General features: G+C 37.8%; 1 non-coding gene across 1 annotated transcript; it reads left to right on the forward strand.

The window, feature by feature from the left end:
* The first annotated feature begins 23,401 nt into the window (after positions 1-23,401).
* LOC121217537 (small nucleolar RNA R71) lies at positions 23,402-23,507 on the forward strand. The gene has a single exon (XR_005913644.1). It is a non-coding gene; the product is annotated as a small nucleolar RNA R71 (small nucleolar RNA).
* Positions 23,508-25,032: the final 1,525 nt, after the last annotated feature.

Genomic DNA, 25,032 nt, shown 5'->3' on the forward strand with positions numbered 1-25,032 from the left:
ATGATATTTTATAATAATATTAGAAATGTGTTTGTGGATAATTACTTGATTGGTGAAATTGTTGGAAAAGAGAGAGAAATCCCGGTTGACCCTTCGGAAAGATTGGATGATACAGATAGTATGTAGCTAGGTCACATGTATGGTGCTGAGTGCACATCATGTGTACAAGAGAGCTACAAAACATTATGATGTAGCTAGGTCGCATGGGTGATACTATGTGTACACCATGTAGACAAGAGAGCTACGGGATATATGTAGCTAGGTCGCATGCGTGGTTCCAGGTGAAGGACACCATGTAGACAAGAGAACTATGAGATAAATTGGCTAGGTCACATGGGTGGTGCTGAGTGTTCACCATGTGTACAAGAGAGCCGAACTATATGATGGGTGGAGCTATGTGCTGAAACAACCAAGTATCGAGGATTGATCCGAAATGTTCAATGGGAGACTCTCTATATATTGCTTTGTGAGTTTTATGATGAATAAGTGCAGGAATTTGATTATGTGAATGATGTGTTCATTAAGTGACCAAGATGTGGTGAAGTTATAAACAAGTAAGTTATACATGAGGATGATTTTATGGTGACCTTGTGATCATGGGCCTACACTTGTGATGTATGAAATGTGGTGAAAATGATTTGTGATATGTATGTTAAAATGAGGTTAATACAAAGAAAGTGTGAAAGAGTGAATTAGCAATAAAACTGTTTTGGATAGTAACAGTGACGTGATTTTAAAAAATCACCAAAAATAGTATAAATTGAATCAGATACTAAATGGATATCAAATTAAATCTTAATGAGTCTATTTTCATGTAAAAGAAATAGAGCAAGAAAAGGAGTTCTATATTTTGAGATATTTATGTTTTTGTGAGACTGGTTCAGAATGATTACGTGATCCCCTATTCTAACTTTGGAAAATCACAAAATTTTGGATAAAAATAATTAGATGTTTAAACTTATATTTTTAAAATCCCTAATGAGTCTATTTTCAAGATAAATCAACAAGAACATTATCCAAGTTCTGTACTATGAGATAATTAATTTTTAGTGAAGAGAGGTCAGAACTGTTAGAAAGTGAAACAGGAGAAATTTTAATGAATAAACTGTACTAATTGACTAAACAAAAAATTATGAAAATTTTATGGTGGAAATATATATGAGTCTAGTTTTAGGGGAAATTTACAGATCTTAATTTTGAGCTCTGTAGCTCGAATTATAAATAAGTAAGTGACTATGACACGTGTGGACAGTTTGATGTGAGCATTTATTAGTAAATTGTGAAATCGTACTTACAAGAATGCTATATACATTAAGGATGAGGAATGGAGAGGATGAGGAGGAGGAAAATAAATATATGTGGAATACATGGAAACTATGGTATATGAAATATTGATATAATGAAATAAATGATATGTGTTTATAAGAAAACAGAAAGAGAATGATATGTATCATGACATGTATATATATATGACTAGTCTCAATGTAATGCTTGTTGGGTATGGAGTTGAATTGAAATGTTTCAGGCAAACATGTTATTTTGCGTATCTGAATTGTGGTATTTTATAAAGATATGATCTAGTTTTAAATATGAATGCTTGATGATTAAGCTGAAGATATTTTTTAGGATGATAATCTTGGTATAAATGTATAAGTGGTACTATAATAAACAAGGTAAAATGAGTATGAGAGACACATGTATGATGACATACAAATGCTATGTTTGTGGTTTAATTGAGAATATTTAATCATTAAATGAATACCATGTTATATGCTTTTGATTTTGTATAAGTGTGTAAGAGGTTAAGGTTGACCAAAGCTTGGAAAATAGCCTAGGTATATTCCACACAGGCAGAGACACGACCATGTTTCTCAGGCATGTATGGAACACGACTTTGGGACACGGGCGTGTGGAGCCTTAAAGTATGAAATTTCCAATATTTTCGTAAGTTCTCAGTTTAGTCCCAAACCCTTTCTAAAGTATGTTTTGGGCTTCGTAGACTCAAATAAGGAACTATGTGTAAGTGAATGAATGTTTTGAAATATGAATGAAATTTTATGGCCCGTATTTTAGTTTAATGTTTGTATGTTTGTCCGGTAACGCCTCGTACCTTATCCCGGCCTCGGGTACGGGTAAGGGGTGTTACATCTGGACTGTTCACCTGAACAAAAGCTAATTACATTGCATTGATTGATATTGGAACGGGTGGCTGACAGTGAAAGAGGGCACCCAACTGGAGCAGGTCACTTGGGAGTTTTTCAAAGCTGCATTCCAAGGGAAGTATGTGGGTGCAAGCTATGTGGGTGCTAGAAGGAAGGAGTTACTGAACTTGACCCAAGGAAACAAATCGATGGCGGAGTATGAAGCGAAGTTTCTACGCCTTAGTAGGTATGTAAGAGTAATGGTGGCAACGGACTATGAGCGTTGCGTTAGGTTTGAGGATGGACTTAGAGATAGCTTTAGGGTACTGATAGCTCCACAAAGGGAGTGAGTTTTCTCAGAGTTGGTAGAGAAGGCAAAGATAGAGGAGGAGGTTAAGCGCACTGAGCGCTTAAATTGGGAAAAAGAAAGGGGTAGGAATAAAAGGGAGGCTGAGACTCTTGGTGTTGGACAGAGGCCTAGGGCTAGGGCCAGAGTTAATGGGCCAGTTGAGCAGGGCCCCCTGTTACTAATCCAGGGGTGCCACCTTGTGCTGATTGTGGGAGAAGCCACAGAGGCGAGTGTTGGAAGAGGATGGGAGCTTGTTTCGCTTGGGGGTCTATGGAGCATGGGATCAAGGCTTGCCCCCGAATGCTAGGTCGAGTACCAATAGTGGGTCAATGTGGTGCTTAGCCACTAAGGGGTGGTCAGCTACCGCCAAGGGGTTGTGGGAAGGCCAGAGGTAGTAACGGCAATGGACGTAGACATGGAGCACCAGGCGAAAATGCAGGCCATGCTGAGGAGCGACAGCTAGCTTTGGTTTATGCTGCTCGTTGCCGAGAAGATGGGGATGCCCCAGATGTGATAACAGGTATGTTCTTTATATATGAGTCACCTTACACTACATTGATTGATATTGGATCGACGCATTCATATGTTGCATGTAATAAGATTGAACCTTTGGGTGATATGTTTGAAATTACTTCGAATGAGATGACTGTGATAAGTCCGTTAGAGCAGTCGGTAGGAGTGGATAAGTTGTTTAGGAAGGTACCCTTAGTCCAAGGGCTTACCTTTTTAGTGGATTTGATGGAGCTGCCATTTAGCGAATTCGACTTAATCTTAGGTATGGATTGGTTGGTGAAGCACCGAGCCACCTTGGATTGCGTTGCAAAGTGAATAGTGTTAAGAACGGTGGAGGGTAAGGAAGTAGTGGTGATCAGTGAACACTGAAATTATTTGATGAATGTAATTTCGGCATTAAGGGCGGAGAAGTTGGTTCGAAAGGGATGCGAAGCCTATTTGGCTTACATTAGCAATACGGAGGTTAAGAGCCCTACTGTTAAGGAGTTGAAAATGGTTAAGGAATTTCCTGATGTCTTTCCCGAGGAGTTTCCTGGGTCACCCAGCAGGGAAGTAGAATTTGGAATCGAGTTGTTACCTAGTATGGCTATGGTGTCTATCGCTCCTTAACGGATGGCACCAAAGAAGTTGGTGGAACTTAAGGCACAGATTCAGGAATTGTTGGATCGAGGATTCATCCGGTGGGGAGCCCCGGTGTTATTCTTGAAGAAGAAAGATGGGACGTTACAACTTTGTATCGACTACCGGCAGTTAAACAAGTTAACTATTAAAAACAAGTACCCTCTGCCTTGAATTGATGATTATTTTGATTAGTTTAGGGGAGCTTCCATTTTCTCGAAGATTGATCTGTGTTCGGGATATCACCAATTGAGGGTTAAGGAGGCATATGTTCATAAGATAGCTTTCAGGACTTGTTATGGGCACTACGAGTTCTTTGTGATGCCATTCGGGCTGATGAACGCACCTGCCGCTTTCATGGATCTCATGAATCAGGTTTTCCAATCCTACTTGGATCAATTCGTAGTAGTCTTTATAGATGACATCTTGGTGTACTCAAGGGATGAGGATGAGCATGATGCGCACTTAAGGATTGTGTTGCAGACTTTGAGGGTGAAACAGCTGTATGCCAAATTCAGTAAGTGTTAATTTTGGCTAAGGGAGGTTACTTTTCTAGGACATGTGGTGTCAGTCGAGGGGATTAAGGTGGATCCCCGAAAAATTGATGCTGTGTTAGACTGGAAAACACCCAAGTCGGTATCGGAAATCTGAAGTTTTCTGGGCTTGGCAGGATACTATAGGCAGTTCGTCGAGGGCTTTTCAGTAATTGCTGCACCGTTAACTAAGTTGTTGAGGAAGGGAGTACTGTTTGTTTGGACGGACAAGCAGCAAGAGAGTTTTGGGAAACTTAAGAAGGTTTTAACTGAGGCCCCTATGTTGATTCGGCCAGTGCCTAGAAAGGAGTTTACGGTTTATAGTGACGCGTCGTAGGTGGGCTTAGGATGTGTATTGATGCAAGAAGGAAAGGTTGTCGCGTATGCGTCACGACAACTTAAGACTCACGAGGTGAACTACCCTGTAATATCCTGATTTTGGGCCTAGTCGGAATAGCGGTTTCGTGACCACAAAATCCAAGATAGAAATAATTATTTTATGATTATTTTGTGGTCTATGATATGATTGCATGATTGTGTGAAAATTTCGTGAAGAAATTTTATGCATAAAATGCTTAAATTGAAATTAGGGACTAAATCGAATAATTTCCAAAACTTGCATTCTAGAAGTTTCTAGTATGAAATTGTTTTGAAATATTAATTAGGAGGTCTTAAATAGAATTTTACCAATTTCTAAGTCTATGGACAAAAATTGGACATGGATGGAATTTTTGGAAAGTTTAGTAGTAAGGGCATTTTGGTCTTTTAGGGGTAAAATGAATTAAAATACAAAATTAAAAGCCAATTTTGCTCATCTTCAACCCCATGGCCGAATATAGCAAGGAGAAACCATGGCTAGGGTTTTTCAAGCTTCCAAGCTCGATTGTAAGTCCGTTCTAGTCTCGTTTTTAATGATTTTTACGTTTTTGGAGTCCCGGTAGCTCGATTTAGCTTATGCTAGCACTAATTTAACCTAGGGTTTATATTTGGAAAAATACCCATAGGTGAAATTTGTGTATTTTGGTGTTTTATGATAGAATATGAGGTTTTAAATTATGTTAGACAACTTGTGCTACTCGGTTTTAAGTGAAAACGAGCAAAAGGGCTTAATCGGTAAAAATACCTAATAGTCATAAGTACATGTTAGAGTGAGAATTTGATGTTGCCATAGAAGGGAAAAATGATCATCATGTCATAAAACATAAGAAAATAGGCTGAAGTTTAATTTACGAGCTTTGGGGCAAAAGTGTAAATATGCAAAAGTTTAGGGGCAAAATTGTAATTTTTCCAAAATATGATTTTGGGTCAATTTGAATAATGTGAGTCCTAATTAGACTATATTTTAAATGATAGAGCAAGGAAAACTGAAATTCAGGCTAAAATGGGGAAAATACCAAGTTGTGGACGAAATGGTAAAAGTAGCCATTTTCGCATACGAGGTAAGTTCATATGTAAATGTTGGTAACATAGTTATTGTTTTAAATGTTTTAATGTTATTTAAATGATATGATAATTATTATGAAATATCATACTCGTGACAATTGTTTGATAATATGTCAAATTATGTGATATACTTGGAAAATGTGAAATACTACCGAGTATCGGTATCGACATTCCATAGAAGATGGTTGAGACATATGATTGGGAAAAATGTCCCGTTGAGCCTGAGGAATGGATTAGGATACGAGTGACATGTCACTGGGATATTTGGGCATCCGAACTCGTTGAGTTGAGTCCGAGTTCACTTATGGATGCAAATGTCCGAACTCGTTGAGTTGAGTCCGAGTTCGTGAGATGTAACTAGGCATCCGAACTCGTTGAGTTGAGTCCGAGTTCACTTATGGATGCAAATGTCCGAACTCGTTGAGTTGAGTCCGAGTTCGTGAGATGTAACTAGGCATCCGAACTCGTTGAGTTGAGTCCGAGTTCACTCATGGATACGAACGCCCGAGCTCGTTGAGTTGAGTCCGAGTTCACTTATGGGCGGGTTACATGGTAGCTTGGCTACATATGTGGCACTTATGTGCAAACTTTCCATGTATCCGAATTATATTCCGATGTGTTCAACGGGTAAAGTTCTACTGAAATGGAGGAATACTCAAGATGAAAGGGACGTATTGGTAAGTGTTGTGAAATGGGTACTTTGAACAGGTATGTACTTAACCCTCGGGTTGAAAAATCGATATAACAACAATATGGTAAGATGATAAATGAAAATGTGATATGAATGTCTTGGTGATGATTATACAAATGATGTTTTATGTTTGCTTATATGGTTATGTTACTTGCTATTTGCATGTGAACTTATTAAGCATTTATGCTTACTCCCTCCTTTTCATTCCTTGTAGTTTTGACAAGCCAGCTCGAAAATCGGGAACGGTCGGAGGCTCGCTCACACTATCCGTATACCATCTTGGCATAATGGCTTGTATATTTTGAGTATGGCATGTATAGCATTATAATCATTTTGTATATATGGTCTTATGATATGGTTATTGAGTGGTATGGAAATGCTTGGTAATGATTAGCCATTGGAATGGCTAATCATGATCATATTTGGTGTTATGTATGTCAAATTACTAGCTAATCCATGGAAACCATGAAATAGGTAAAATTTACCATAAAATAGATTAAGACAGCAGCAGTGACGTGAGTTTGAAAAATCATTTAAAATAGTAGAGATATAATTAGATGATGAATAAAATATGGAATTAAAGAATTATGAGTCTATTTTCATATGAATGGAACAAAATAGGTATATGAGTTATATTTTATGAGATGTTTAAATTTTTGTGAAACAGGGCTAGAGCGAATTTTGGATCCCCTGTTCTGACTTTGGAAATTCACCATAAATTTTACAAAGGTAATTAGAAGTCATGCTTTATATGAAAAGATTCCTTATTGAGTCTAGTTTTATTAGAAACAAACGGCATAGTTATTGAAGCTCTGTACAGGGAGATATCTGATTCGTAATACACAAAGGTCAGAGTAGTCAAACCCTGAAATAGGGGAGACTTTAACTAATAAACTGTACTAATTAGCCCAACCAAAAATTCTAGAAAAAAATTAGTAGATAGATATATGAGTCTAGTTTGAGGAAAAATTTACGGAATTGGATTTTAAGTTTCGTAACTTGAGATATGATTTGTAAAGCGACTGTGATGCAGTTAGCCAGCTTGTCTGGAAATTTTAAAATGAATTGTATGAGCTGTTTAATTAATGAATTAAGTCCGTTAACACCTCGTGTTTGACTTCGGAAACGGTCTCGGGTACGGGGCGTTACATACCCAACCCATGATTTGGTGCTAGCTGTGGTGGTTTTCGCACTAAAGATATGGGGGCATTACTTATACAGGGAGAAGTGCATAATTTATTTGGACCACAAGAGTTTGAAGTACCTCCTTACCTAGAAGGAGCTCAACCTTAGTCAGCGTAGGTGGGTGGAATTATTGAAGGATTATGATTGTACGATTGAATACCACCCTGGCAAAGTGAATGTGGTAGCCGACGCATTGAGTTGTAGGGCTAAGTCAGACTTGAAGGCTATGCTTTCCCATTTAAGCTTGTTGGATGATGGTAGCTTGTTAGTTGAGCTTCAAGTAAAGCCAATGTGGGTCGAGCAGATAAGGAGTAAGTAGTTGATGGATGAGACCTTGGGTGCTCATCTTGGACAAGTAGAGAATGGGTAGACAACGAACTTCGGGATAAATAGTGAAGGAGTGTTGTGTTTCTGTGGGAGAATGTGTATACCTAAGGACAATGATCTACAACAGTCTATGCTGCGGGAAGCACATAGCAGCCTCTATGCTATGCATCCTGGCGGGAACAAGATGTATAGGAGTTTGCGAGAGCTTTATTGGTGGCCTGGACTTAAGCGCGAGTTTATGGAGTTTGTAAGTAAGTGTTTGGTCTGTCAAAACGTGAAGGCAGAACATCAGCTGCCTTCAGGATTGCTTCAGCCAGTGAAGATTCCACTCTGGAAGTGGGAAAGGATCACTATGGACGTTATCAGTGGGCTACCCTTAACGCCTACTAAGAAAGACTCGATATGGGTCCTAGTGGATAGGTTAACCAAGTCTGCCCATTTCGTACCGGTTCGTACCAACTACTCATTGCAAAAGTTGGCTAGGCTGTATGTAGCGGAGATTGTAAGATTGCATGGGGTGCCGATATCCATAATATCTGATAAGGACCCACGTTTCACTTTGCGATTTTGGAAGAAGTTGTGATCGTGACTTTCGTGATGACAAGTTTTAAATATTTATAAAGGATCATTCTTGAAACTAACTATTATCACGATGTAGGCAAGTGTACCTATCGGACAGTAGTATAGTTTTAGTAAGACCGGATTGTCAAACCCAAAGGAACTAAAAGTACTAGTAATGACTGTCTTTTTACTATCTAGCCTAAGAATAAGGGGGTTTTGGTTTAACTAACTAATTATCTAAACTAAAAATTCACAGAATGTAGAATTGGAGAATTACTTTTGGAAAAACGATTGAATTAAGATAATATCTAAGGAAGAATCCACCTAGACTTCACTTGTTATTCTGACTCTGAATCAGATGATTTATTCATTTAACTTGTTCCATAGAGATCTCTAAGTTATGTTATTATCCTTATTCAAGACTAGTAATATCTAATCCCTAGATTGAATAATTGAGACTTTTCTCTAATTAACACGCTAGGGTTGCATTAACTCGATCTATGGATCCCCTTATTAGGTTTCACCCTAATCTGGCAAAATCTTGTCACCCTATCTCTATGCGCGCAATCAACTCCGCTTAATTATGAAAAAAGTACTCTTAGACAGGGTCTATTCCTCCTCTGCCTAAGAGCTTATCTTGAATCAGTATCCTGAGATATCAAAATAAGAATTAAGAACACATAATTAAGAACAAGTGAAATATTTATTGTAATATCCCGAATTAGGGCCTAATCGGAATAGTGGTTTCGTGACCATAAATCTGAGATAGAAATAATTATTTTATAATTATTTTGAGGTTTATGATATGATTGCATGATTGTGTGAAAATTTTGTGATGAAATTCTATGCCTAAAGTGCTTAAATTGAAAGTAGGGACTAAATCTAATAAGTTGCAAAACTTGCATTCTAGAAGTTTTTAGTATGAAATTGTTTTGGAATATTAATGAGGAGGTCTTAAATAGCAATTTGACCAATTTTAAGTTCATGGACAAAATTAGGACATGGAAGGAATTTTTGGAAAGTTTAGTAGTAAGGGTATTTTGGTCATTTAGTTATTAAAATGAATTAAAAACAAAATTAAAAGCCAATTTTTGTCCATCTTCTTCATTAGGCCGAAATTTCAAGGGTTCTCCATAGCTAGGGTTTGTTTCAAGCTTCCAAGCTCCATAGTAAGTGATTCCAAGCCCCGTTTTTAATGGTTTTTACGTTTTTGAGATCCCGGTAACTCGATAAAGCTTATGTTAGCAATAATTTAACCTAGGGTTTATATTTGGAAAAATACCCATAGGTGAAATTTTTGTATTTTGATGTTTTATGATAGAATATGAAGTTTTAAATTATGTTAGACAACTTGTACTACTCGATTTTAAGTAAAAACGAGTAAAAGGGCTTAATCGGTAAAAATACCTAATAGTCACAAGTACATGTTAGAGTGAGAATTTGATGTTGCCATAGAAGAGAAAAGTGATCAGCATGTTGTAAAACATAAGAATAAGGAATAAAGTTTAATCCTGAGCCTAGGGGCAAAAATTTAAATATGCAAAAGTTTAGGGGTAAAATTGTATTTTTGCCAAAATTTGAGTTAAGGCTTAATTTGATAATGTGAGTATTAAATAAGCTAAATGTGTTATTTTACATCAAGAAAGACGTGGAATCGACCTCAATCGAGGAAAAGAAAAGATTGTGGACTAAATTGCAAAATCTTTGTATTTTGGTACCAAGGTAAGTTCATGTGTAAATAATGTAGCATAATGGTTATTTTTAAGTTATTGATGTTAATTATATGTTATGCTGAATTTTATTATGAAATGTATGCTTTGTGGTTAATTTCAAATAATATGTAAATTATGTGAACTACTTGTTAAATATAATTGTTACCGAGTATTGATTTCGGCATTCTACGGAAGACGGCAAGGATAAGCGTTCGAGGAAAAAAGCCCGTTTGAACCTTAGGAATAGATTAGGATACAAGTGACATGTCACTAGGATGGTTGAGCATCCGAACTCGTTGAGTTGAGTCCGAGTTCACTTATGGATGCGAATGTCCGAACTCGTTGAGTTGAGTCCGAGTTCGTGAGATGTAACTAGGCATCCAAACTCGTTGAGTTGAGTCTGATTTCACTTATGGATGCGAACGCCCGAGCTCGTTGAGTTGAGTCCGAGTTCGCTTATGGGCGGGTTACATGATTGCTTGATTGAATATGTGGCACTTATATGCAAATTACCCATGTATCCGAATTATATTCCGATGTGTTCAACGGGTAAAGTTCTACTCAAATGGAGGAATATTCGAGATGTAAAGATACGTATTGGTAAGTGATGTGAAATGGATATTTTGGACAGGTATGTATTTAACCCTCGGGTTGAGTATTGATACAACCACGATAAGGTAATAAGATGATGAAAAATGATTAAAAATGTGATATGTGTTTTAGTGATACATGCTAATGTTGATTGGTATGACTGTTTGTTATGTTACTTATTATTTGCATATGAACTTACTAAGAATTTATGCTTACTCCCTCCTTCTTACTCATTGTAGTTTTGGACAAGCCAGCTCAGGAGTCGGGATAGGTCGAAGGCTCAGTCACACTATCCGGAAGACTTTTGGTAATGGCTTGTAAATTTAAGTATGGCATGTATAGCAATATACCTTTTTTGTGTAAATGATCTTATGGTATGGTGATGGAATGGTTGAGGAAATGCTTGATAATGATAAATTATGAAAATAGTTAGTTTAGATTATATTTGATGTTAAGGAAAATTATTAAGATACTTAGTGCATAAAAACTCATAAAAGGGATGAAATTTGCCATAAACAGAATACTGCAGCAACACTGATGCGAGTTTAAAAATTTACTAAAAATCATAGAAATTGAACTTGGTGATGGACTACATATCAAATTGAATCTTATTATGTCTAGTTTCACATGAAATAAATGAAACAGGTAAAGGAATTATATGTTACAAGATATTTGAATTTTAGTGAAACAGGGTCATAGAAGTTTCTGAATCCCCTGTTCCAACTTTAGAAATTCACCATAAATTTTAAAGATATAATTAGGTAGTTTATTTTATATTCTCAGAATCCTTATTGAGTCTAGTTTCAGGAAAAATAAACCTCATAGTCATATGAATTTTGTACAGAGATAAATGTGGTTCGTAGTAAACAGAGGTCAGACCAGTCAAGTCCTAAAACAGGGGTAACTTTAACTAATAAACTGTACTAATTGGCCCAACCAAAAATTCTAGAAAAAAATTAGTAGATATTTATATGAGTCTAGATTTAGGGAAAATTTACAGATCTTGATTTCGAGTTTCGTAACTCTAGATAGGATTTTTCTTATTACTGTGATGCAAGTAGCTTAAAAGCTGTGAATGTAGAAATAAATAATCCAAAGTTCTAAATATGTTAAATTAAGCTTAGTAACACCTCATACTCGACTCCAGCGACGGTCTCGGGCGTGGGGGCGTTACATTTAGTGGTATCAGAGCAGGTTTAGTCAGTTCTCGGACTGCGTGTTGTATGTACGGATTTTGCTATACATGCCATATGTATGAATTGTGATAGTGTGACGACTTCTGACCTTTTTAAATGATTTTTTTATATAGTAAATGGATCCCGATCCAGCTGTGGTAGATGAAGTAGAGAGTAATGCGCCAGCTCTGGCTGAAGGAGCAGCGCTGACTGAAAACCCACCCCCTACTGTTGGTCAGGGAGGAGGAGAAAGGGATCGGGAAGCCTTTCTCCAAATGATGAGTGCATGGTACACTGAGTTCGTTCGTACGAACCCAAATGTACGACCTCCCCCACCTCCCCCAATTCCTCAACCTGTACCCCCGATGCCTCAAGGTATGGATATGATAAAATTTCACAAAACCCCCATTGACAGAATTCGTAAACAAGGGGCTGAAGAATTTAGAGCAAATATTGATGATGATGCAGAGAAAGCAGAGTTCTGGCTTGAAAATTCTATCCGGGTATTTGATGAATTATCTTGTACACCTGAAGAATGTTTGAAATGTGCTACATCTTTGTTGAGAGATTCAGCCTATAATTGGTGGAAGACTTTGATTTCAGTGGTACCGAAAGAGAGGGTAACCTGGGAATTCTTTCAAGAAGAGTTTCGGAAGAAATATATTAGTGAAAGGTTTATTGATCAGAAATGTAAAGAGTTTCTTGAGCTGAAGCAAGGTAATATGACACTCTCAGAATATGAAAGAGAGTTTGTTCGATTGAGTAAGTATGCCAGGGAATATGTTCCTACAGAAGCCAAGATGTGCCGACGATTTGAAGACGGGCTCAATGAAGACATTAAAGTATTTGTCGGGATCCTTGAACTAAAAGAAATGGTAGTACTGGTTGATCGAGCTTGCAAGGCTGAAGAACTACTTAAAGGAAAGAAAAAGGTAGAGGCTGAGACTAGAAATTGGAAGAAAAGACCGATGAGTAGTTCATTTTCACAGCAACCTAGAAAGTCAAGGAATATGAATCCTCGTTCCCAAGCTTCAGCTGGACAATCATATGGGAATTATAAGAAGCAAAATGTGGGTCCTAAATCTCAGAATACTTCTGCAGCCAGTGTAGGGAACTCGAGATTTGTTAAACCCGAGTGCCAGCGATGTGGTAGAAATCATTTTGGTCCGTGCAGAGGAAATGAATGTTTTTGATGTGGTTCTCCGGATCATTTTATTAGAGACTGCCCAGAGAGAGCTGAGAAAGAAAAATTTCAGAATGTAAAAGCTAGTGGTGTAGACTCGAGGGGAAGGTATCCGAGAAAAGCTAGAAGTGAAACAAGCAGTAAGAATGTAGCCAGGGATGCACCGGTTAGACCTGAAGGAAGGGCTCCGGCTAGAACTTATGCTATTAAAGCGCGTGAAGATGCTTCCTCACCTGATGTGATTACCGGTACATTTTCTCTCTATAATGTTAATGTTATTGCTTTGATTGATCCCGGTTCTACTCATTCATATGTGTGCATGAAATTGGTGTCTAGTATGAATATACCTGTTGAGAACACAGAATTTATGATTAGAGTGTCGAATTCGTTAGGCAAATGTGTGACTGTTGATAAAGTATGTAAGAAATGTCCTTTAATGATTCGGGATCATTACTTTCCGGCCGACTTGATGTTGTTGCTGTTTGATGAGTTTGATGTTATTTTGGGTATGGATTGGTTGACATTACATGATGCTAAAATAAATTGCAAAGAAAAGGTTATAGAATTAAAGTGTAAAAATGGTGAAACTCTGCGGGTTGAATCAGATAAATCAGAGGCATTGCCTAGTGTGATTTCTTCAATGTCGGCTCAAAGATATCTGAGAAAGGGTTATGAAGCTTATTTGGCGTATGTAATTAATACAAAAGAAGTTGAAAAGAAAGTTGAATCAGTGCCGGTTGTGTGTGAATTTGCGGACGTATTTCCAGAAGAATTGCCAGGTTTGCCTCCAGTCAGGGAAGTAGAATTTGGTATTGATTTGATACTGGGAGCAACTCCGATTTCGATTGCTCCATATAGAATGGCACCAGCAGAGTTGAAGGAATTAAAGTCGCAGTTGCAAGAGTTGACTGATAAAGGTTTTGTAAGACCGAGTTTTTCACCTTGGGGTGCTCCCGTGTTATTTGTGAAAAAGAAGGATGGTTCTATGAGGTTGTGTGTTGATTATCGGCAGTTAAACAAGGTGACAATCAAAAACAAGTATCCGTTGCCAAGAATTGATGATTTGTTTGATCAGCTAAAAGGAGCGACATGGTTTTCAAAGATTGACTTGAGATCTGGGTATTACCAACTGCGGGTAAAGGAGTCGGATGTGCCTAAAACTGCTTTTAGAACAAGGTACGGTCATTATGAATTTTTAGTTATGCCATTCGGGTTGACAAATGCTCCTGCTGTGTTTATGGATTTAATGAATCGCATATTTCGGCCATACTTGGACAGATTTGTTGTGGTGTTTATAGATGATATTTTAATTTATTCAAAAGATGAGAGAGAGCATGCTGAGCATTTGAGGATAGTTTTACAAACTTTGAGAGATAAGCAGCTGTATGCTAAGTTTAGTAAAAGTGAATTTTGGCTCCGGGAAGTTGGATTTTTGGGTCATATTATTTCAGGTGATGGTATACGGGTTGATCCTAGTAAAATTTCAGCCATTGTTGATTGGAAACCACTGAAAAACGTAACTGAAGTTAGAAGTTTCTTGGGGCTAGCTGGGTATTATCGGCGGTTTGTAAATGGATTTTCTATAATTGCTGCTCCTATGACTAGACTACTCCGAAAGGATGTTAAATTTGAATGGACGGAAGAATGTCAACAGAGTTTTGAAGAATTGAAAAAGTTATTAACTGAAGCACCAGTGTTGGTACAACCCGAATTAGGTAAAGAATTTGTGGTGTATAGTGATGCTTCTCTAAATGGTTTGGGGTGTGTACTCATGCAAGAAGGAAAAGTGGTGGCTTATGCTTCGAGGCAGTTAAAACCTCATGAGAGGAATTATCCTACTCACGATTTGGAATTGGCTGCAGTGGTGTTTTCTTTGGAGATTTGGTGACATTATTTGTATGGTGAAAAGTGCCGAGTATATACCGATCACAAAAGTCTTAAATACTTGATGTCACAAAAAGACTTGAATTTGAGACAGCGAAGATGGTTGGAGTTATTGAAAGATTATGAGCTTGTTATTGATTATCATTCGGGAAAAGCGAATATGGTTGCCGATGCTTTAAGTAGAAAGTTGTTGTTTGCTTTGAGAGTTATGAACACTCAGTTGAAAATGTCAGCTGACGGTTCGATTCTAGCAGAGTTAAGAGCAAGACCGATGTTTTTACAAGAGATTTCTGAAACTTAGAAAAATGATCAAGATTTGCTAGCTAAAAGAAAACAGTGTGAAGCTGATACGGGATCAGATTTCAGAATTGGTTTTGATGGGTGCTTAATGTTTAAAGATCGGATTTGTGTACCGAAGAATGAGGAATTGATTCAAAAGATCCTACAGGAAGCACATAGTGGTTATTTCTCGATTCATCCGGGTAGTACGAAAATGTATAATGACTTGAAGAAAATGTATTGGTGGAATGGAATGAAAAGAGATATATCAGAGTTTGTGTCCAAATGCTTAATTTGTCAACAGGTGAAAGCTGAACACCAAGTACCTTCAGGATTACTCCACCCTATTATGGTTCCTGAATGGAAATGGGATCGGATTACTATGGATTTTGTTTCAGGATTGCCATTGACTCCGGGAAAGAAAGATGCCATCTGGGTAATAGTTGACAGATTAACTAAGTCGGCTCATTTTATCCCGGTACGTACTGATTATTCTCTTAACAAGTTGGCTGAACTGTATATTAGAGAAATTGTTAGATTACACGGAATACCATTATCGATTATTTCAGATAGAGATCCAAGGTTTACCTCGCGGTTTTGGCAAAAGTTGCAAGACGCGTTAGGTACGAAGTTAAATTTCAGTACTACTTTTCATCCACAAACTGATGGACAATCAGAAAGAATAATTCAGATTCTTGAAGATATGCTTAGATGTTGTGTATTGGAATTTCAAGGAAGTTGGGAAAGATACTTACCGTTGGTGGAATTTGCTTACAATAATAGTTATCAGACGAGCTTGAAAATGTCAACTTATGAAGCATTATATGGTCGTAAGTGTCGAACGCCATTGTATTGGACTGAACTCAAGGAAAATCAGATTTATGGAGTTGATCTAATAAAAGAAACTGAAGAAAAAGTCAAGATAATTCCAGATTGTTTGAAAGCTGCTTCAGATAGACAGAAATCTTATGCAGACCTAAAGCAAAAGGACATTGAATTTCAAGTTGGTGATAAAGTATTTTTAAAGGTGACTCCGTGGAAGAAAGTCCTTAGATTTGGACGGAAGGGCAAATTAAGTCCGCGTTTCGTTGGGCCGTATGAAGTAATTGAAAAAGTTGGACCGGTAGCATATCGGCTAGCATTACCACCTGAATTAGAGAAGATTCATGATGTGTTCCACGTATCTATGTTACGTCGGTATCGTTCGGATCCTTCACATGTACTAATTGGCCCAACCAATTAGTAGATATTGGCCCAACCAAAAATTCTAGAAAAAATTAGTAGATATTTATATGAGTCTAGATTTAGGGAAAATTTACGGATCTTGATTTCGAGTTTCGTAACTCGAGATATGATTTTTCTTATGACTGTGATTCAAGTAGCTTAAAAGCTGTGAATGTAGAAATAAATAATCCAAAGTTCTAAATATGTTAAATTAAGCTTAGTAACACCTCATACTCGACTCCGGCGACGGTCTCGGGCGTGGGGGCGTTACATTTATCATACAATTCAGAAAATAATAACAAGATTCGTCTTAGGTTTCATTCCCCTTAGGTATTTATGGGATTTAATTCATAACTAAAAAGGAAAATATCGCAGAAGAATAATTAATACAAAACATAAAGAAAACCCAAAAATCCTGAAGGGAAATCGAAGGGAGATCTTCAGTCTTGATGGTGAATCGGACTTCTGAGATGAATCAATCAGCTTCCCTTGAGTAGTTCCCTTCCTCCTTTTCTCCGTGTCCTTTTCCTCTTCCTTTAGTGTGTATTTATAGGCTTTGGAATGCCTAAAAGCCCTCAAAATTAGCCTTTTCCGAATTGGACTCAACTTGGGCTCAACAGGGACACGCCCGTGTGACACGTCCGTGTGCGATTATTTCAGGCCGTGCTCGAACCTGTTAGAATGGCACGGGCGTGTGTTCTACCTGTGTGAGTCGTGCTTTGATTCTACCAAATTGACACGGCCGTGTGGTCTGCCCGAGTGAGGAAGTCCAGGTCGTGTTGGTTTCGTGCTTTGGCCCATTTTCTCCGTTTTTGGCCCATTTCTCATTCCTTTTGCTCTCCTATGCTCGCCTAAGTATAAAACATGAATTTAAAGCATTAACAGCATCGAATTCACCAATTCTAAGGAAAAATCATCCATAAAATCTGTTAAGCATGGGGTAAAAATATGTATAAATTACGGTTTATCAAATACCCCTACATTTAAGCATTTGTTTGTCCTCAAGCAAAATCCTCAACTCATAATCAAAATAAATCCTTCTCAACTTATAATCTCTATCGAGAATATCTCAAAATAATCCATAGGTATCATACATTGAGAATTCAACTAAAAGAACATTAGAGCTTCAGACATTCCAAGTTTAGTATTTAATCACGCAAAACTTAGGTATCTCCCCTTATCTAATTAATTACTTTTGATTCAAAATGTCACAGAATTTTACATTCTCACTAAAGATTCACTCAAATCACTCAAAGTGTTTAAGTACAATGATAGTAGCACTCATCAGTCAATATAAAAGTTATTACCATAGGCTTGCATGAAAATCACATCTCCACCACTATAAATTGAGATGGTACATCAATCAAAAGGTCTTTAGAGGGTTGTAATGTGGCTTTGGTTAGGAGGTGTGGTCACAAGCTGAAAGAAATGGTTAGAATCAAGATAGAATTGAAAAATCACTTAACTAGAAAAAGATTTAATCATCACTTGCATACAACAGAGCCTTTCTCAGAATATGGAATTTAACTTCTTTAGCTCAGAAGATTACTACTACTAATATGTATACATTTTTTTTAAGAACAAGTTAAATTACAAAATAGAATAAAATATAGTTAAGCAACTATTTCAATTCAAATCTCGACAAAAATAGGGATCAAATTAATTTAGGGGATTTCAACAATAATGGGTTAAGGGTTAATATGAAGGGTATTACAAGAAATAGCTTGTTAGCTCAATGGGGTTTACTAAGGGTTAATTGTGGAGGTAGACTTTTGTGGAGTGAGTAGGTTAAACCTAAGTGCCTTTCTCATTTTGACATATCAAATCAAATAGTGTGGTCTTGACATGCATAATCAAGTAACTTCTAGAATAACAGTTCAATACTGACGCATTCAAAGCAATAACAAAAGTGAGCATGAAAGAATTAATAATGCTCAAAAGGCTCAAAAATCTCACAAGAATTATAGCTTTTTTTATGTTTAAAACTTGTGAATTCTAACTCAAAGTAATACCTAAACTTTGGGGAAACAACCTAAATTCCTAAATTCTTAAAAATCAACTTATCATGCTTGATTCTCTAATATTTTAAAGTTTAAACAATCAATGCATAAATGCCTATGTTTTAATTCAAGATATATCAATCAAAATCATAAATCAATCAAAATTTATTCTAAACATGATATGAGAGCTTTTTAAGAGAACAAGGCAACCATTCAAGGATTTTTTTGATATAAAAATGAATACCCCCCACACTTAAGATGTACATTGTCCTCAATGTACAAAGATAGATATAAGAATATAAAAATAAGATAGAGAGATGAGTGAATTTCCTTGAACTAGAGCTTTGGAGAATAATCGACATGAGGGTGGAGGAGGATGCTCCGACGGTGGTAGAGGTTCATTAGTCCATAAGTCCTGCACCAAAAGAATATTATATCTGAAGTTGGTTATGATCGTGGTCGAGCAGGACATGGCAGTCGTGGAGAACCTTTCCCAGTGGAGTTTCAAGTTCCTGAGTAATAGTGACCTTTGAAGCTCTTTATAACTGTGATAGAATCAGGAACTCTTTTAGGAAATATATAAGGAAGGGTAAGTACTCAATAGGAATTAGCCAAAATTAAAAATTGTAAAATAATAGTTATAAGTCCTAATAAAAATAAGGTGAAAGAAAAATAAAGAATAGTCTTAAAATAAAATAAAAGTAAAAACATAAAATAATAAATAAAAGTTTTTAAACATCTTCATCGCTAAATGGTTCGCGAGGAAAGGGTGGCGATGAGATGTGGAGGTGCTGACAGATCTGCTGTAAAGTAGCATCAATGTTGCCAAATTGTTGAAAACACTGCTGCTCAAATCGAGTGAGGCGCTCAGAAATGTCAGCATATGAAGCCGCCGCATGAACTGGACAAGAGGGTGGTGGTGGCTGAGACGATGGTCCTCGTGTTGTGGAGGGACATCATCAATAATGTCCTTGGGGGCCTCCTCCTCGGTAGATTGGGCGAGACGATATTGAGGAGGGTAGGTTCCTCGGCACTTTTCGATCATCCTCATACTTAGCATGCTCGAGATGCCTTTTGGAAACATCTGGCCAATGAGGGTCAAGGATGATTCCTGGGCCATAGTGTTGAGGAGCCCGAAGTGTCGAGCTAACCAATGAACATAGGGGCCAATGGAGATGACCCCCTTCTTATGCCGCTCCATCTGGTGTTGAATGGCGAGAGCAATGAAATAGGCAAGGTCGATGACGTGCCCGTACGACATACACCATAAAAAGTAGGCGTCGTGAGTGTTGACGACGCTAATGCTCTCTCTCCTTCCCGTTATCATGTGAGCCAAAATGGCGTGTACGTACCTCAAGGATGGAGAGAGAATCGATGCATTGGAGCGGCTAGGATTGTAGGAGGCAGCGCTAGGGGCCAGGGCGTCTCAACACTTCGAGGGAGAACGATGGATGTGGTGGTTGAGAGCATCTAAGTCATTCTCTCCTTGAACTCCTCCGTATATAATCCTAGTGCAGTACCAAATTCTGGGACACTTAGCTGGTAGACTAATCTTCCTAGGTGAAATTAGACCGTGCCGGGATCATCGTAGTTCGTCATTACGGTCTGAAGATGAAACGTTGAGCATAGTCCATCGCATCAGCCAACTGAACTTATTCTACTGTAGCCCAGTCGATGCAGCAGCTCACAATTAAAGGTCGGGCCCGGAGTATTTGGAAAAGTTCTTCTTGGGGCCCGATGGGGAACCTCAGGAAAGGGTGACGAATTTTCGCAGTAGGACCCGAGGAAGATGAAGCTCCCTTCCTTTTCTTTGGAGCAGGGACAGCAGCCTTTTTACCACGTGAAGATGACATGGTACCTGTAATTGGAAACATCAATTCATCTTGATGAGTAGACAGGGTAAAATGCGACTAAATTAGAGGAAGAAAATCCATAAATATGTTTAGCCACAACTACTAAGTTTAAGTAAAACAATAAGTTCGATGGCATACTTTTTTGGCATGAGCATGGTGATATAAGTAATAATGGTAAAGAATGGAATGCAATATACTATATGAATGAATAGAAATGTCAACACAAGAGGCATGAATATTTCAACTATCTTAACCGTGAATATTTACTTCTAACTAATCAAATGGAGTATGGAAATCATGTAATGAGTGAGAATTTGAACATGAAAAAGATGATAACTTGTTCTATAAATGAAATTTGAGTGATAGAAAGATGAAAATAACATGAAGAATATAGATTACTATGACAAATAGCATCATAAATTAGTGAAATAAAAGAGAAAGGAGTAAACAAACGCTAAGGCAGAGAGATTGAGCGTCAAAAATGGAGTAGGAAGCGACGCACGGGCGTGGCAAGGAGGGCGTGTGGACTTGCAGCGGCTAGGGTTAGGGTTTTTGGGTGAAGAAGACAATGAATAGTGCAGCCTATTTATAGATTTTGGGGCACACGACCATGGAACACGCCCATGTTCCCCTATTTTTGCCCGTGTGACTCGCGAATTTTGAATTTGGGTGCGTCCAACAGTTTGTCCATGCCATGTCCCTGGGGCGTATGGGTGCACACGGCCGTGTCTGGCTTCGTTCGCTTCTCCCACGCTCGTGTATGTAGGCCCACGCCCTTGTGAATTTAACAGGTTCGCCCACGGTTACTTGGCACGGGCGTGTCGTACACCCGTGTTAATTTGATAGGTCCAGCCACAGGTTCCAGGCACAGGCGTGTCGAACGCCCGTGTTGTTTTGGCAGGTTTGTCCACGACCATGTCGCACGACTGTGGCGATTTATAGTAGCCCATGTTTGGGGGAATTTTTGCCCTATTTCCACACAGCCTAAGGCACAACCATGTGCTAGGCCGTGTCTGTGTGGGAAACCTGTGTTCAAGAGCTCCGTTAGTAAGTTAGGTGTTAAATACTAAAATTTAAAGAAGTTAATACAGTTAGTGCTCGGGTTGCCTCCCGAGAAGCGGTTATTTATAGTCTAAGCTCGACTTAGCTCTCCATTGAATGGTCATGGTGGTTCGAGGAGTTTATACTCCTCATTCCTGCTATGATTCTCATCAAAATAAGGTTTTAAACGGGTGTTGTTTACCTTGAAAGTGTCGAACTTGGGATGACTTACCTCGATTGTATCGAATGGAAAAATGCTAAGTACTGTAAGAGGGATTTCTTCATTCGGTTTGGTAGTGACAATGTGAAGATTTGCGGCATCTAATAATACTTTATCTCCAACCTTAAGTTGATTTGGGAAGGTATTGAGCTCGTTCTGGCGTAGTTTTGATTTATCATGTGTTCTCGATTTATGCATCCGCCATTCATCTAGCTCCTCGATTTGTATCCTTCGATCTTCATGAATAGGTCCTCTGTTACTGCTTGAGAATGGCTCTTGTACTTCCTTCAGACTCATTTCCTGCAAAGTACGTTGCACCTTATTGTTAGTTTTAGTAGAATGGTTTAGATGATCACCTTCAATTATCGATGTGTTGCCAGAATTACGAGCTTGAATGGTGATTATTTCATCTCCCACACGGAGTGTGAGCTCACCTGTGCCAACATCAATAATCATTTTAGTAGTTGCTAAAAAGGGCTGTCCTAAAATTAAAGGAGTGTTGCTATCCTCCTCTATGTCTAGAATAATGAAGTCAACGGGAAATATAAATTTATTGATTTTAACTAGCACATCTCAAAATAATACCCCTAGGAAATCTTATAGTTTTATCTGCTAATTGAATGCCCATCCTAGTCTGTTTGGGTTTCCCAAGACCTACTTGTTTGAACATTTTGTAGGGCATGACGTTAATACTAGCCCCTAAATCAGCTAATGCATTATTAACATCTAAACTACCAATTAAGCAAGGAATCGTAAAACTCCCTGGATCTTTTAGTTTGTTGGGTAGTTTATTCTGTAGAATAGCTGAGCAAACTGTTTTAGCTCCACATGCGATGCCTCCTCCAACTTCCATTTATTTGCTAAAAGCTTATTTAAGAATTTCATTGCGTTTGGCATCTGCGATAGAGCTTCAATAAATGGTAGGTTAATATGTAATTTTTTAAGAGTTTAAGGAATTTACCAAATTGTTCATCTGAGTGGTCTTTCTTTGTCGCATTAGAGTATGGCACACGAGGTTAGTATTCAGTACTTACCGGTTTCTACTCATTGTGGTCTACCTCACCTTTATCTTTGCTTATCTTAGCTTCTTGCCTTGGTTCTGGCTCAGGCTCAGCGAATCCTTCTTCATCTTGAACATTGATTATGTTGAGCTATTCCCTTGGGTTGGGTTCAGTATTACTTGGCAAGCTACCTTGTGGTCGTTCGAAGATTAGTTTGGATAGCTGACCTATCTGAGTTTCGAGCCCTTGGATTGACGCTTGTTGATTTTTAAATACTGTCTCGGTGTTCTGGAAATGGGTTTCTGACATCGAGATGAATTTGGTTAGCATCTCCTCAAGGTTCGGCTTCTTTTCTTGCTGGTAAGGTGGTTGCTGAAAACCTGGAGGATGTTGTGGCCTTTGATTTCCTTGACCGCCCCACGAGAAATTGGGATGGTTCCTCCAACCTGCATTATAAATGTTGCTATATGGGTTATTTTGGGATCTGGAGTTATTGTTACCCATTAATTGGACTTGTTCCTCCTTGATGCTAGGGTTGAAGGGTTGATACTCTGTGCAAGCTCCTCCTCCATTCGTCTCGCACCTCATTACTGGATGTACCTGAGTAGAACCAAGTAAACCATCAATCTTTTTATTTAGAAGTTCAACCTGGTTTGACAGCATAGTAACTGAATCGACGTTATAAACGCCTACTATTTTAGTTGGCTTAGTCCTCATGACTTGCCACTGATAGTTATTCAGTGACATCTCTTCAATAAATTCGTAAGCTTCTTCAGGTGTTTTGTTGTTGATGGTTCCCCCGACTGCTGCATCAATCATTTGCCTTGTCGAGGGGTTCACACCATTGTAGAATGTTTGAACTTGCAACCATAGAGGTAATCCATGGTGAGGACACTTTCGCAGTAGGTCCTTGTATCTCTCCTATGCATCGTAGAGAGTTTCTAAGTCCATCTGCATAAACGAAGAGATATCATTACGTAATTTGGCTGTTTTAGCCTGCAAAAAATATTTTAATAAAAATTTTTCGGTCATTTGTTCCCAAGTAGTAATTGACCCTCGTAGTAACGAGTTCAACCACTATTTAGCTTTGTTCCTCAATGAAAAAGGGAATAATCGAAGACGAATGGCATTGTCAGAAATGCCATTAATTTTAAATGTATCATAAAATTCCAAGAAATTTGCGAAATGAGTGTTTGGATCCTTATCCTGCAAACCATCAAACTGAACAAATTGCTGTATCATTTGAATTGTGTTAGGTTTCAGCTAAAAATTGTTTGCAGTAATAGCAGGTCTAACTATACTTGACTTAGTTCCTGTTAAAGTAGGTTTAGCATAATCATACATAGTACGAGGAGCATGATTTTGATTTGCTAGTTCAACGGGTATCGTAGGAGGTAGCTGATTGTCTTGGTTTTCAGCCATCTCCTCGGTTGGGGTTTGAATATCATTCTCTTGCTCATTCTCTGTGTATATTAAGTTTCGCCTTACTTCTGTTTGGGTTCTACAAACTGTGCAATCGATTTCTTCATCAAAAAGTAGTGGTCCTAATGGGTTTCTTCTAGTCATAAACTTTAAAAACCTGCCAAGATAAAAAAAAAGTAAATTAATAAATAATAATAATAAAAATAAAATAGAATTAACTTGCAAGAAAAATAAATGGCTAAAGTAATAAAAATTGAGTGTTCCTAACATCTTAGTTCCTCGGCAACGGCGCCAAAAACTTAATCGTGATTTTCGTGATGACAGGTTTTAAATATTCTTGAAACTAACTATTATCACGATGTAGGCAAGTGTACCTATCAAACAGTAGTATAGTTTTAGCAAGACCGGATTGTCGAACCCAAAGGAACTAAAAGTACTAGTAATAACTGTCTTTTTATTATCTAGCCTAAGAATAAGGGGGTTTTGGTTTAACTAACTAATTATCTAAACTAAGAATTCTCAGAAAGTAGAATTGGGGAATTACTTTTGGAAAATCGATTGAATTAAGACAATACCTAAGGAAGAATCCACCTAGACTTCACTTGTTATTCTGACTCCAAATCGGACGATTTATTCATTTAACTTGTTCCAAAGAGATCTCTAAGTTATGTTATTATCCTTATTCAAGACTAGTAACATCTAATCCCTAGATTGAATAATTGAGATTTTTCTCTAATTAACACGTTACGGTTGCATTAACTCGATCTATGGATCCCCTTATTAGGTTTCACCCTAATCCAAAAAAATCTTGTCACCCTATCTCTAGGCACGCAATCAACTCCGCTTAATTATGACAAAAGTACTCTTAGACAGGGTCTATTCCTCCTCTGCCTAAGAGCTTATCTTGAATCAGTATCCTGGGATATCAAAACAAGAATTAAGAACATATAATTAAGAACAAGTTAAATATTTATCATACAATTTAGAAAATAATAACAAGATTCATCTTAGGTTTCATTCCCCTTAGGTATTTAGGGGATTTAGTTCATAACTAAAAAGGAAAACATCTCAGGAGAATAATGAATA

This window comes from Gossypium hirsutum, chromosome A02, assembly GCF_007990345.1.
Source record: "Gossypium hirsutum isolate 1008001.06 chromosome A02, Gossypium_hirsutum_v2.1, whole genome shotgun sequence".
Lineage (NCBI taxonomy): Eukaryota > Viridiplantae > Streptophyta > Magnoliopsida > Malvales > Malvaceae > Gossypium > Gossypium hirsutum.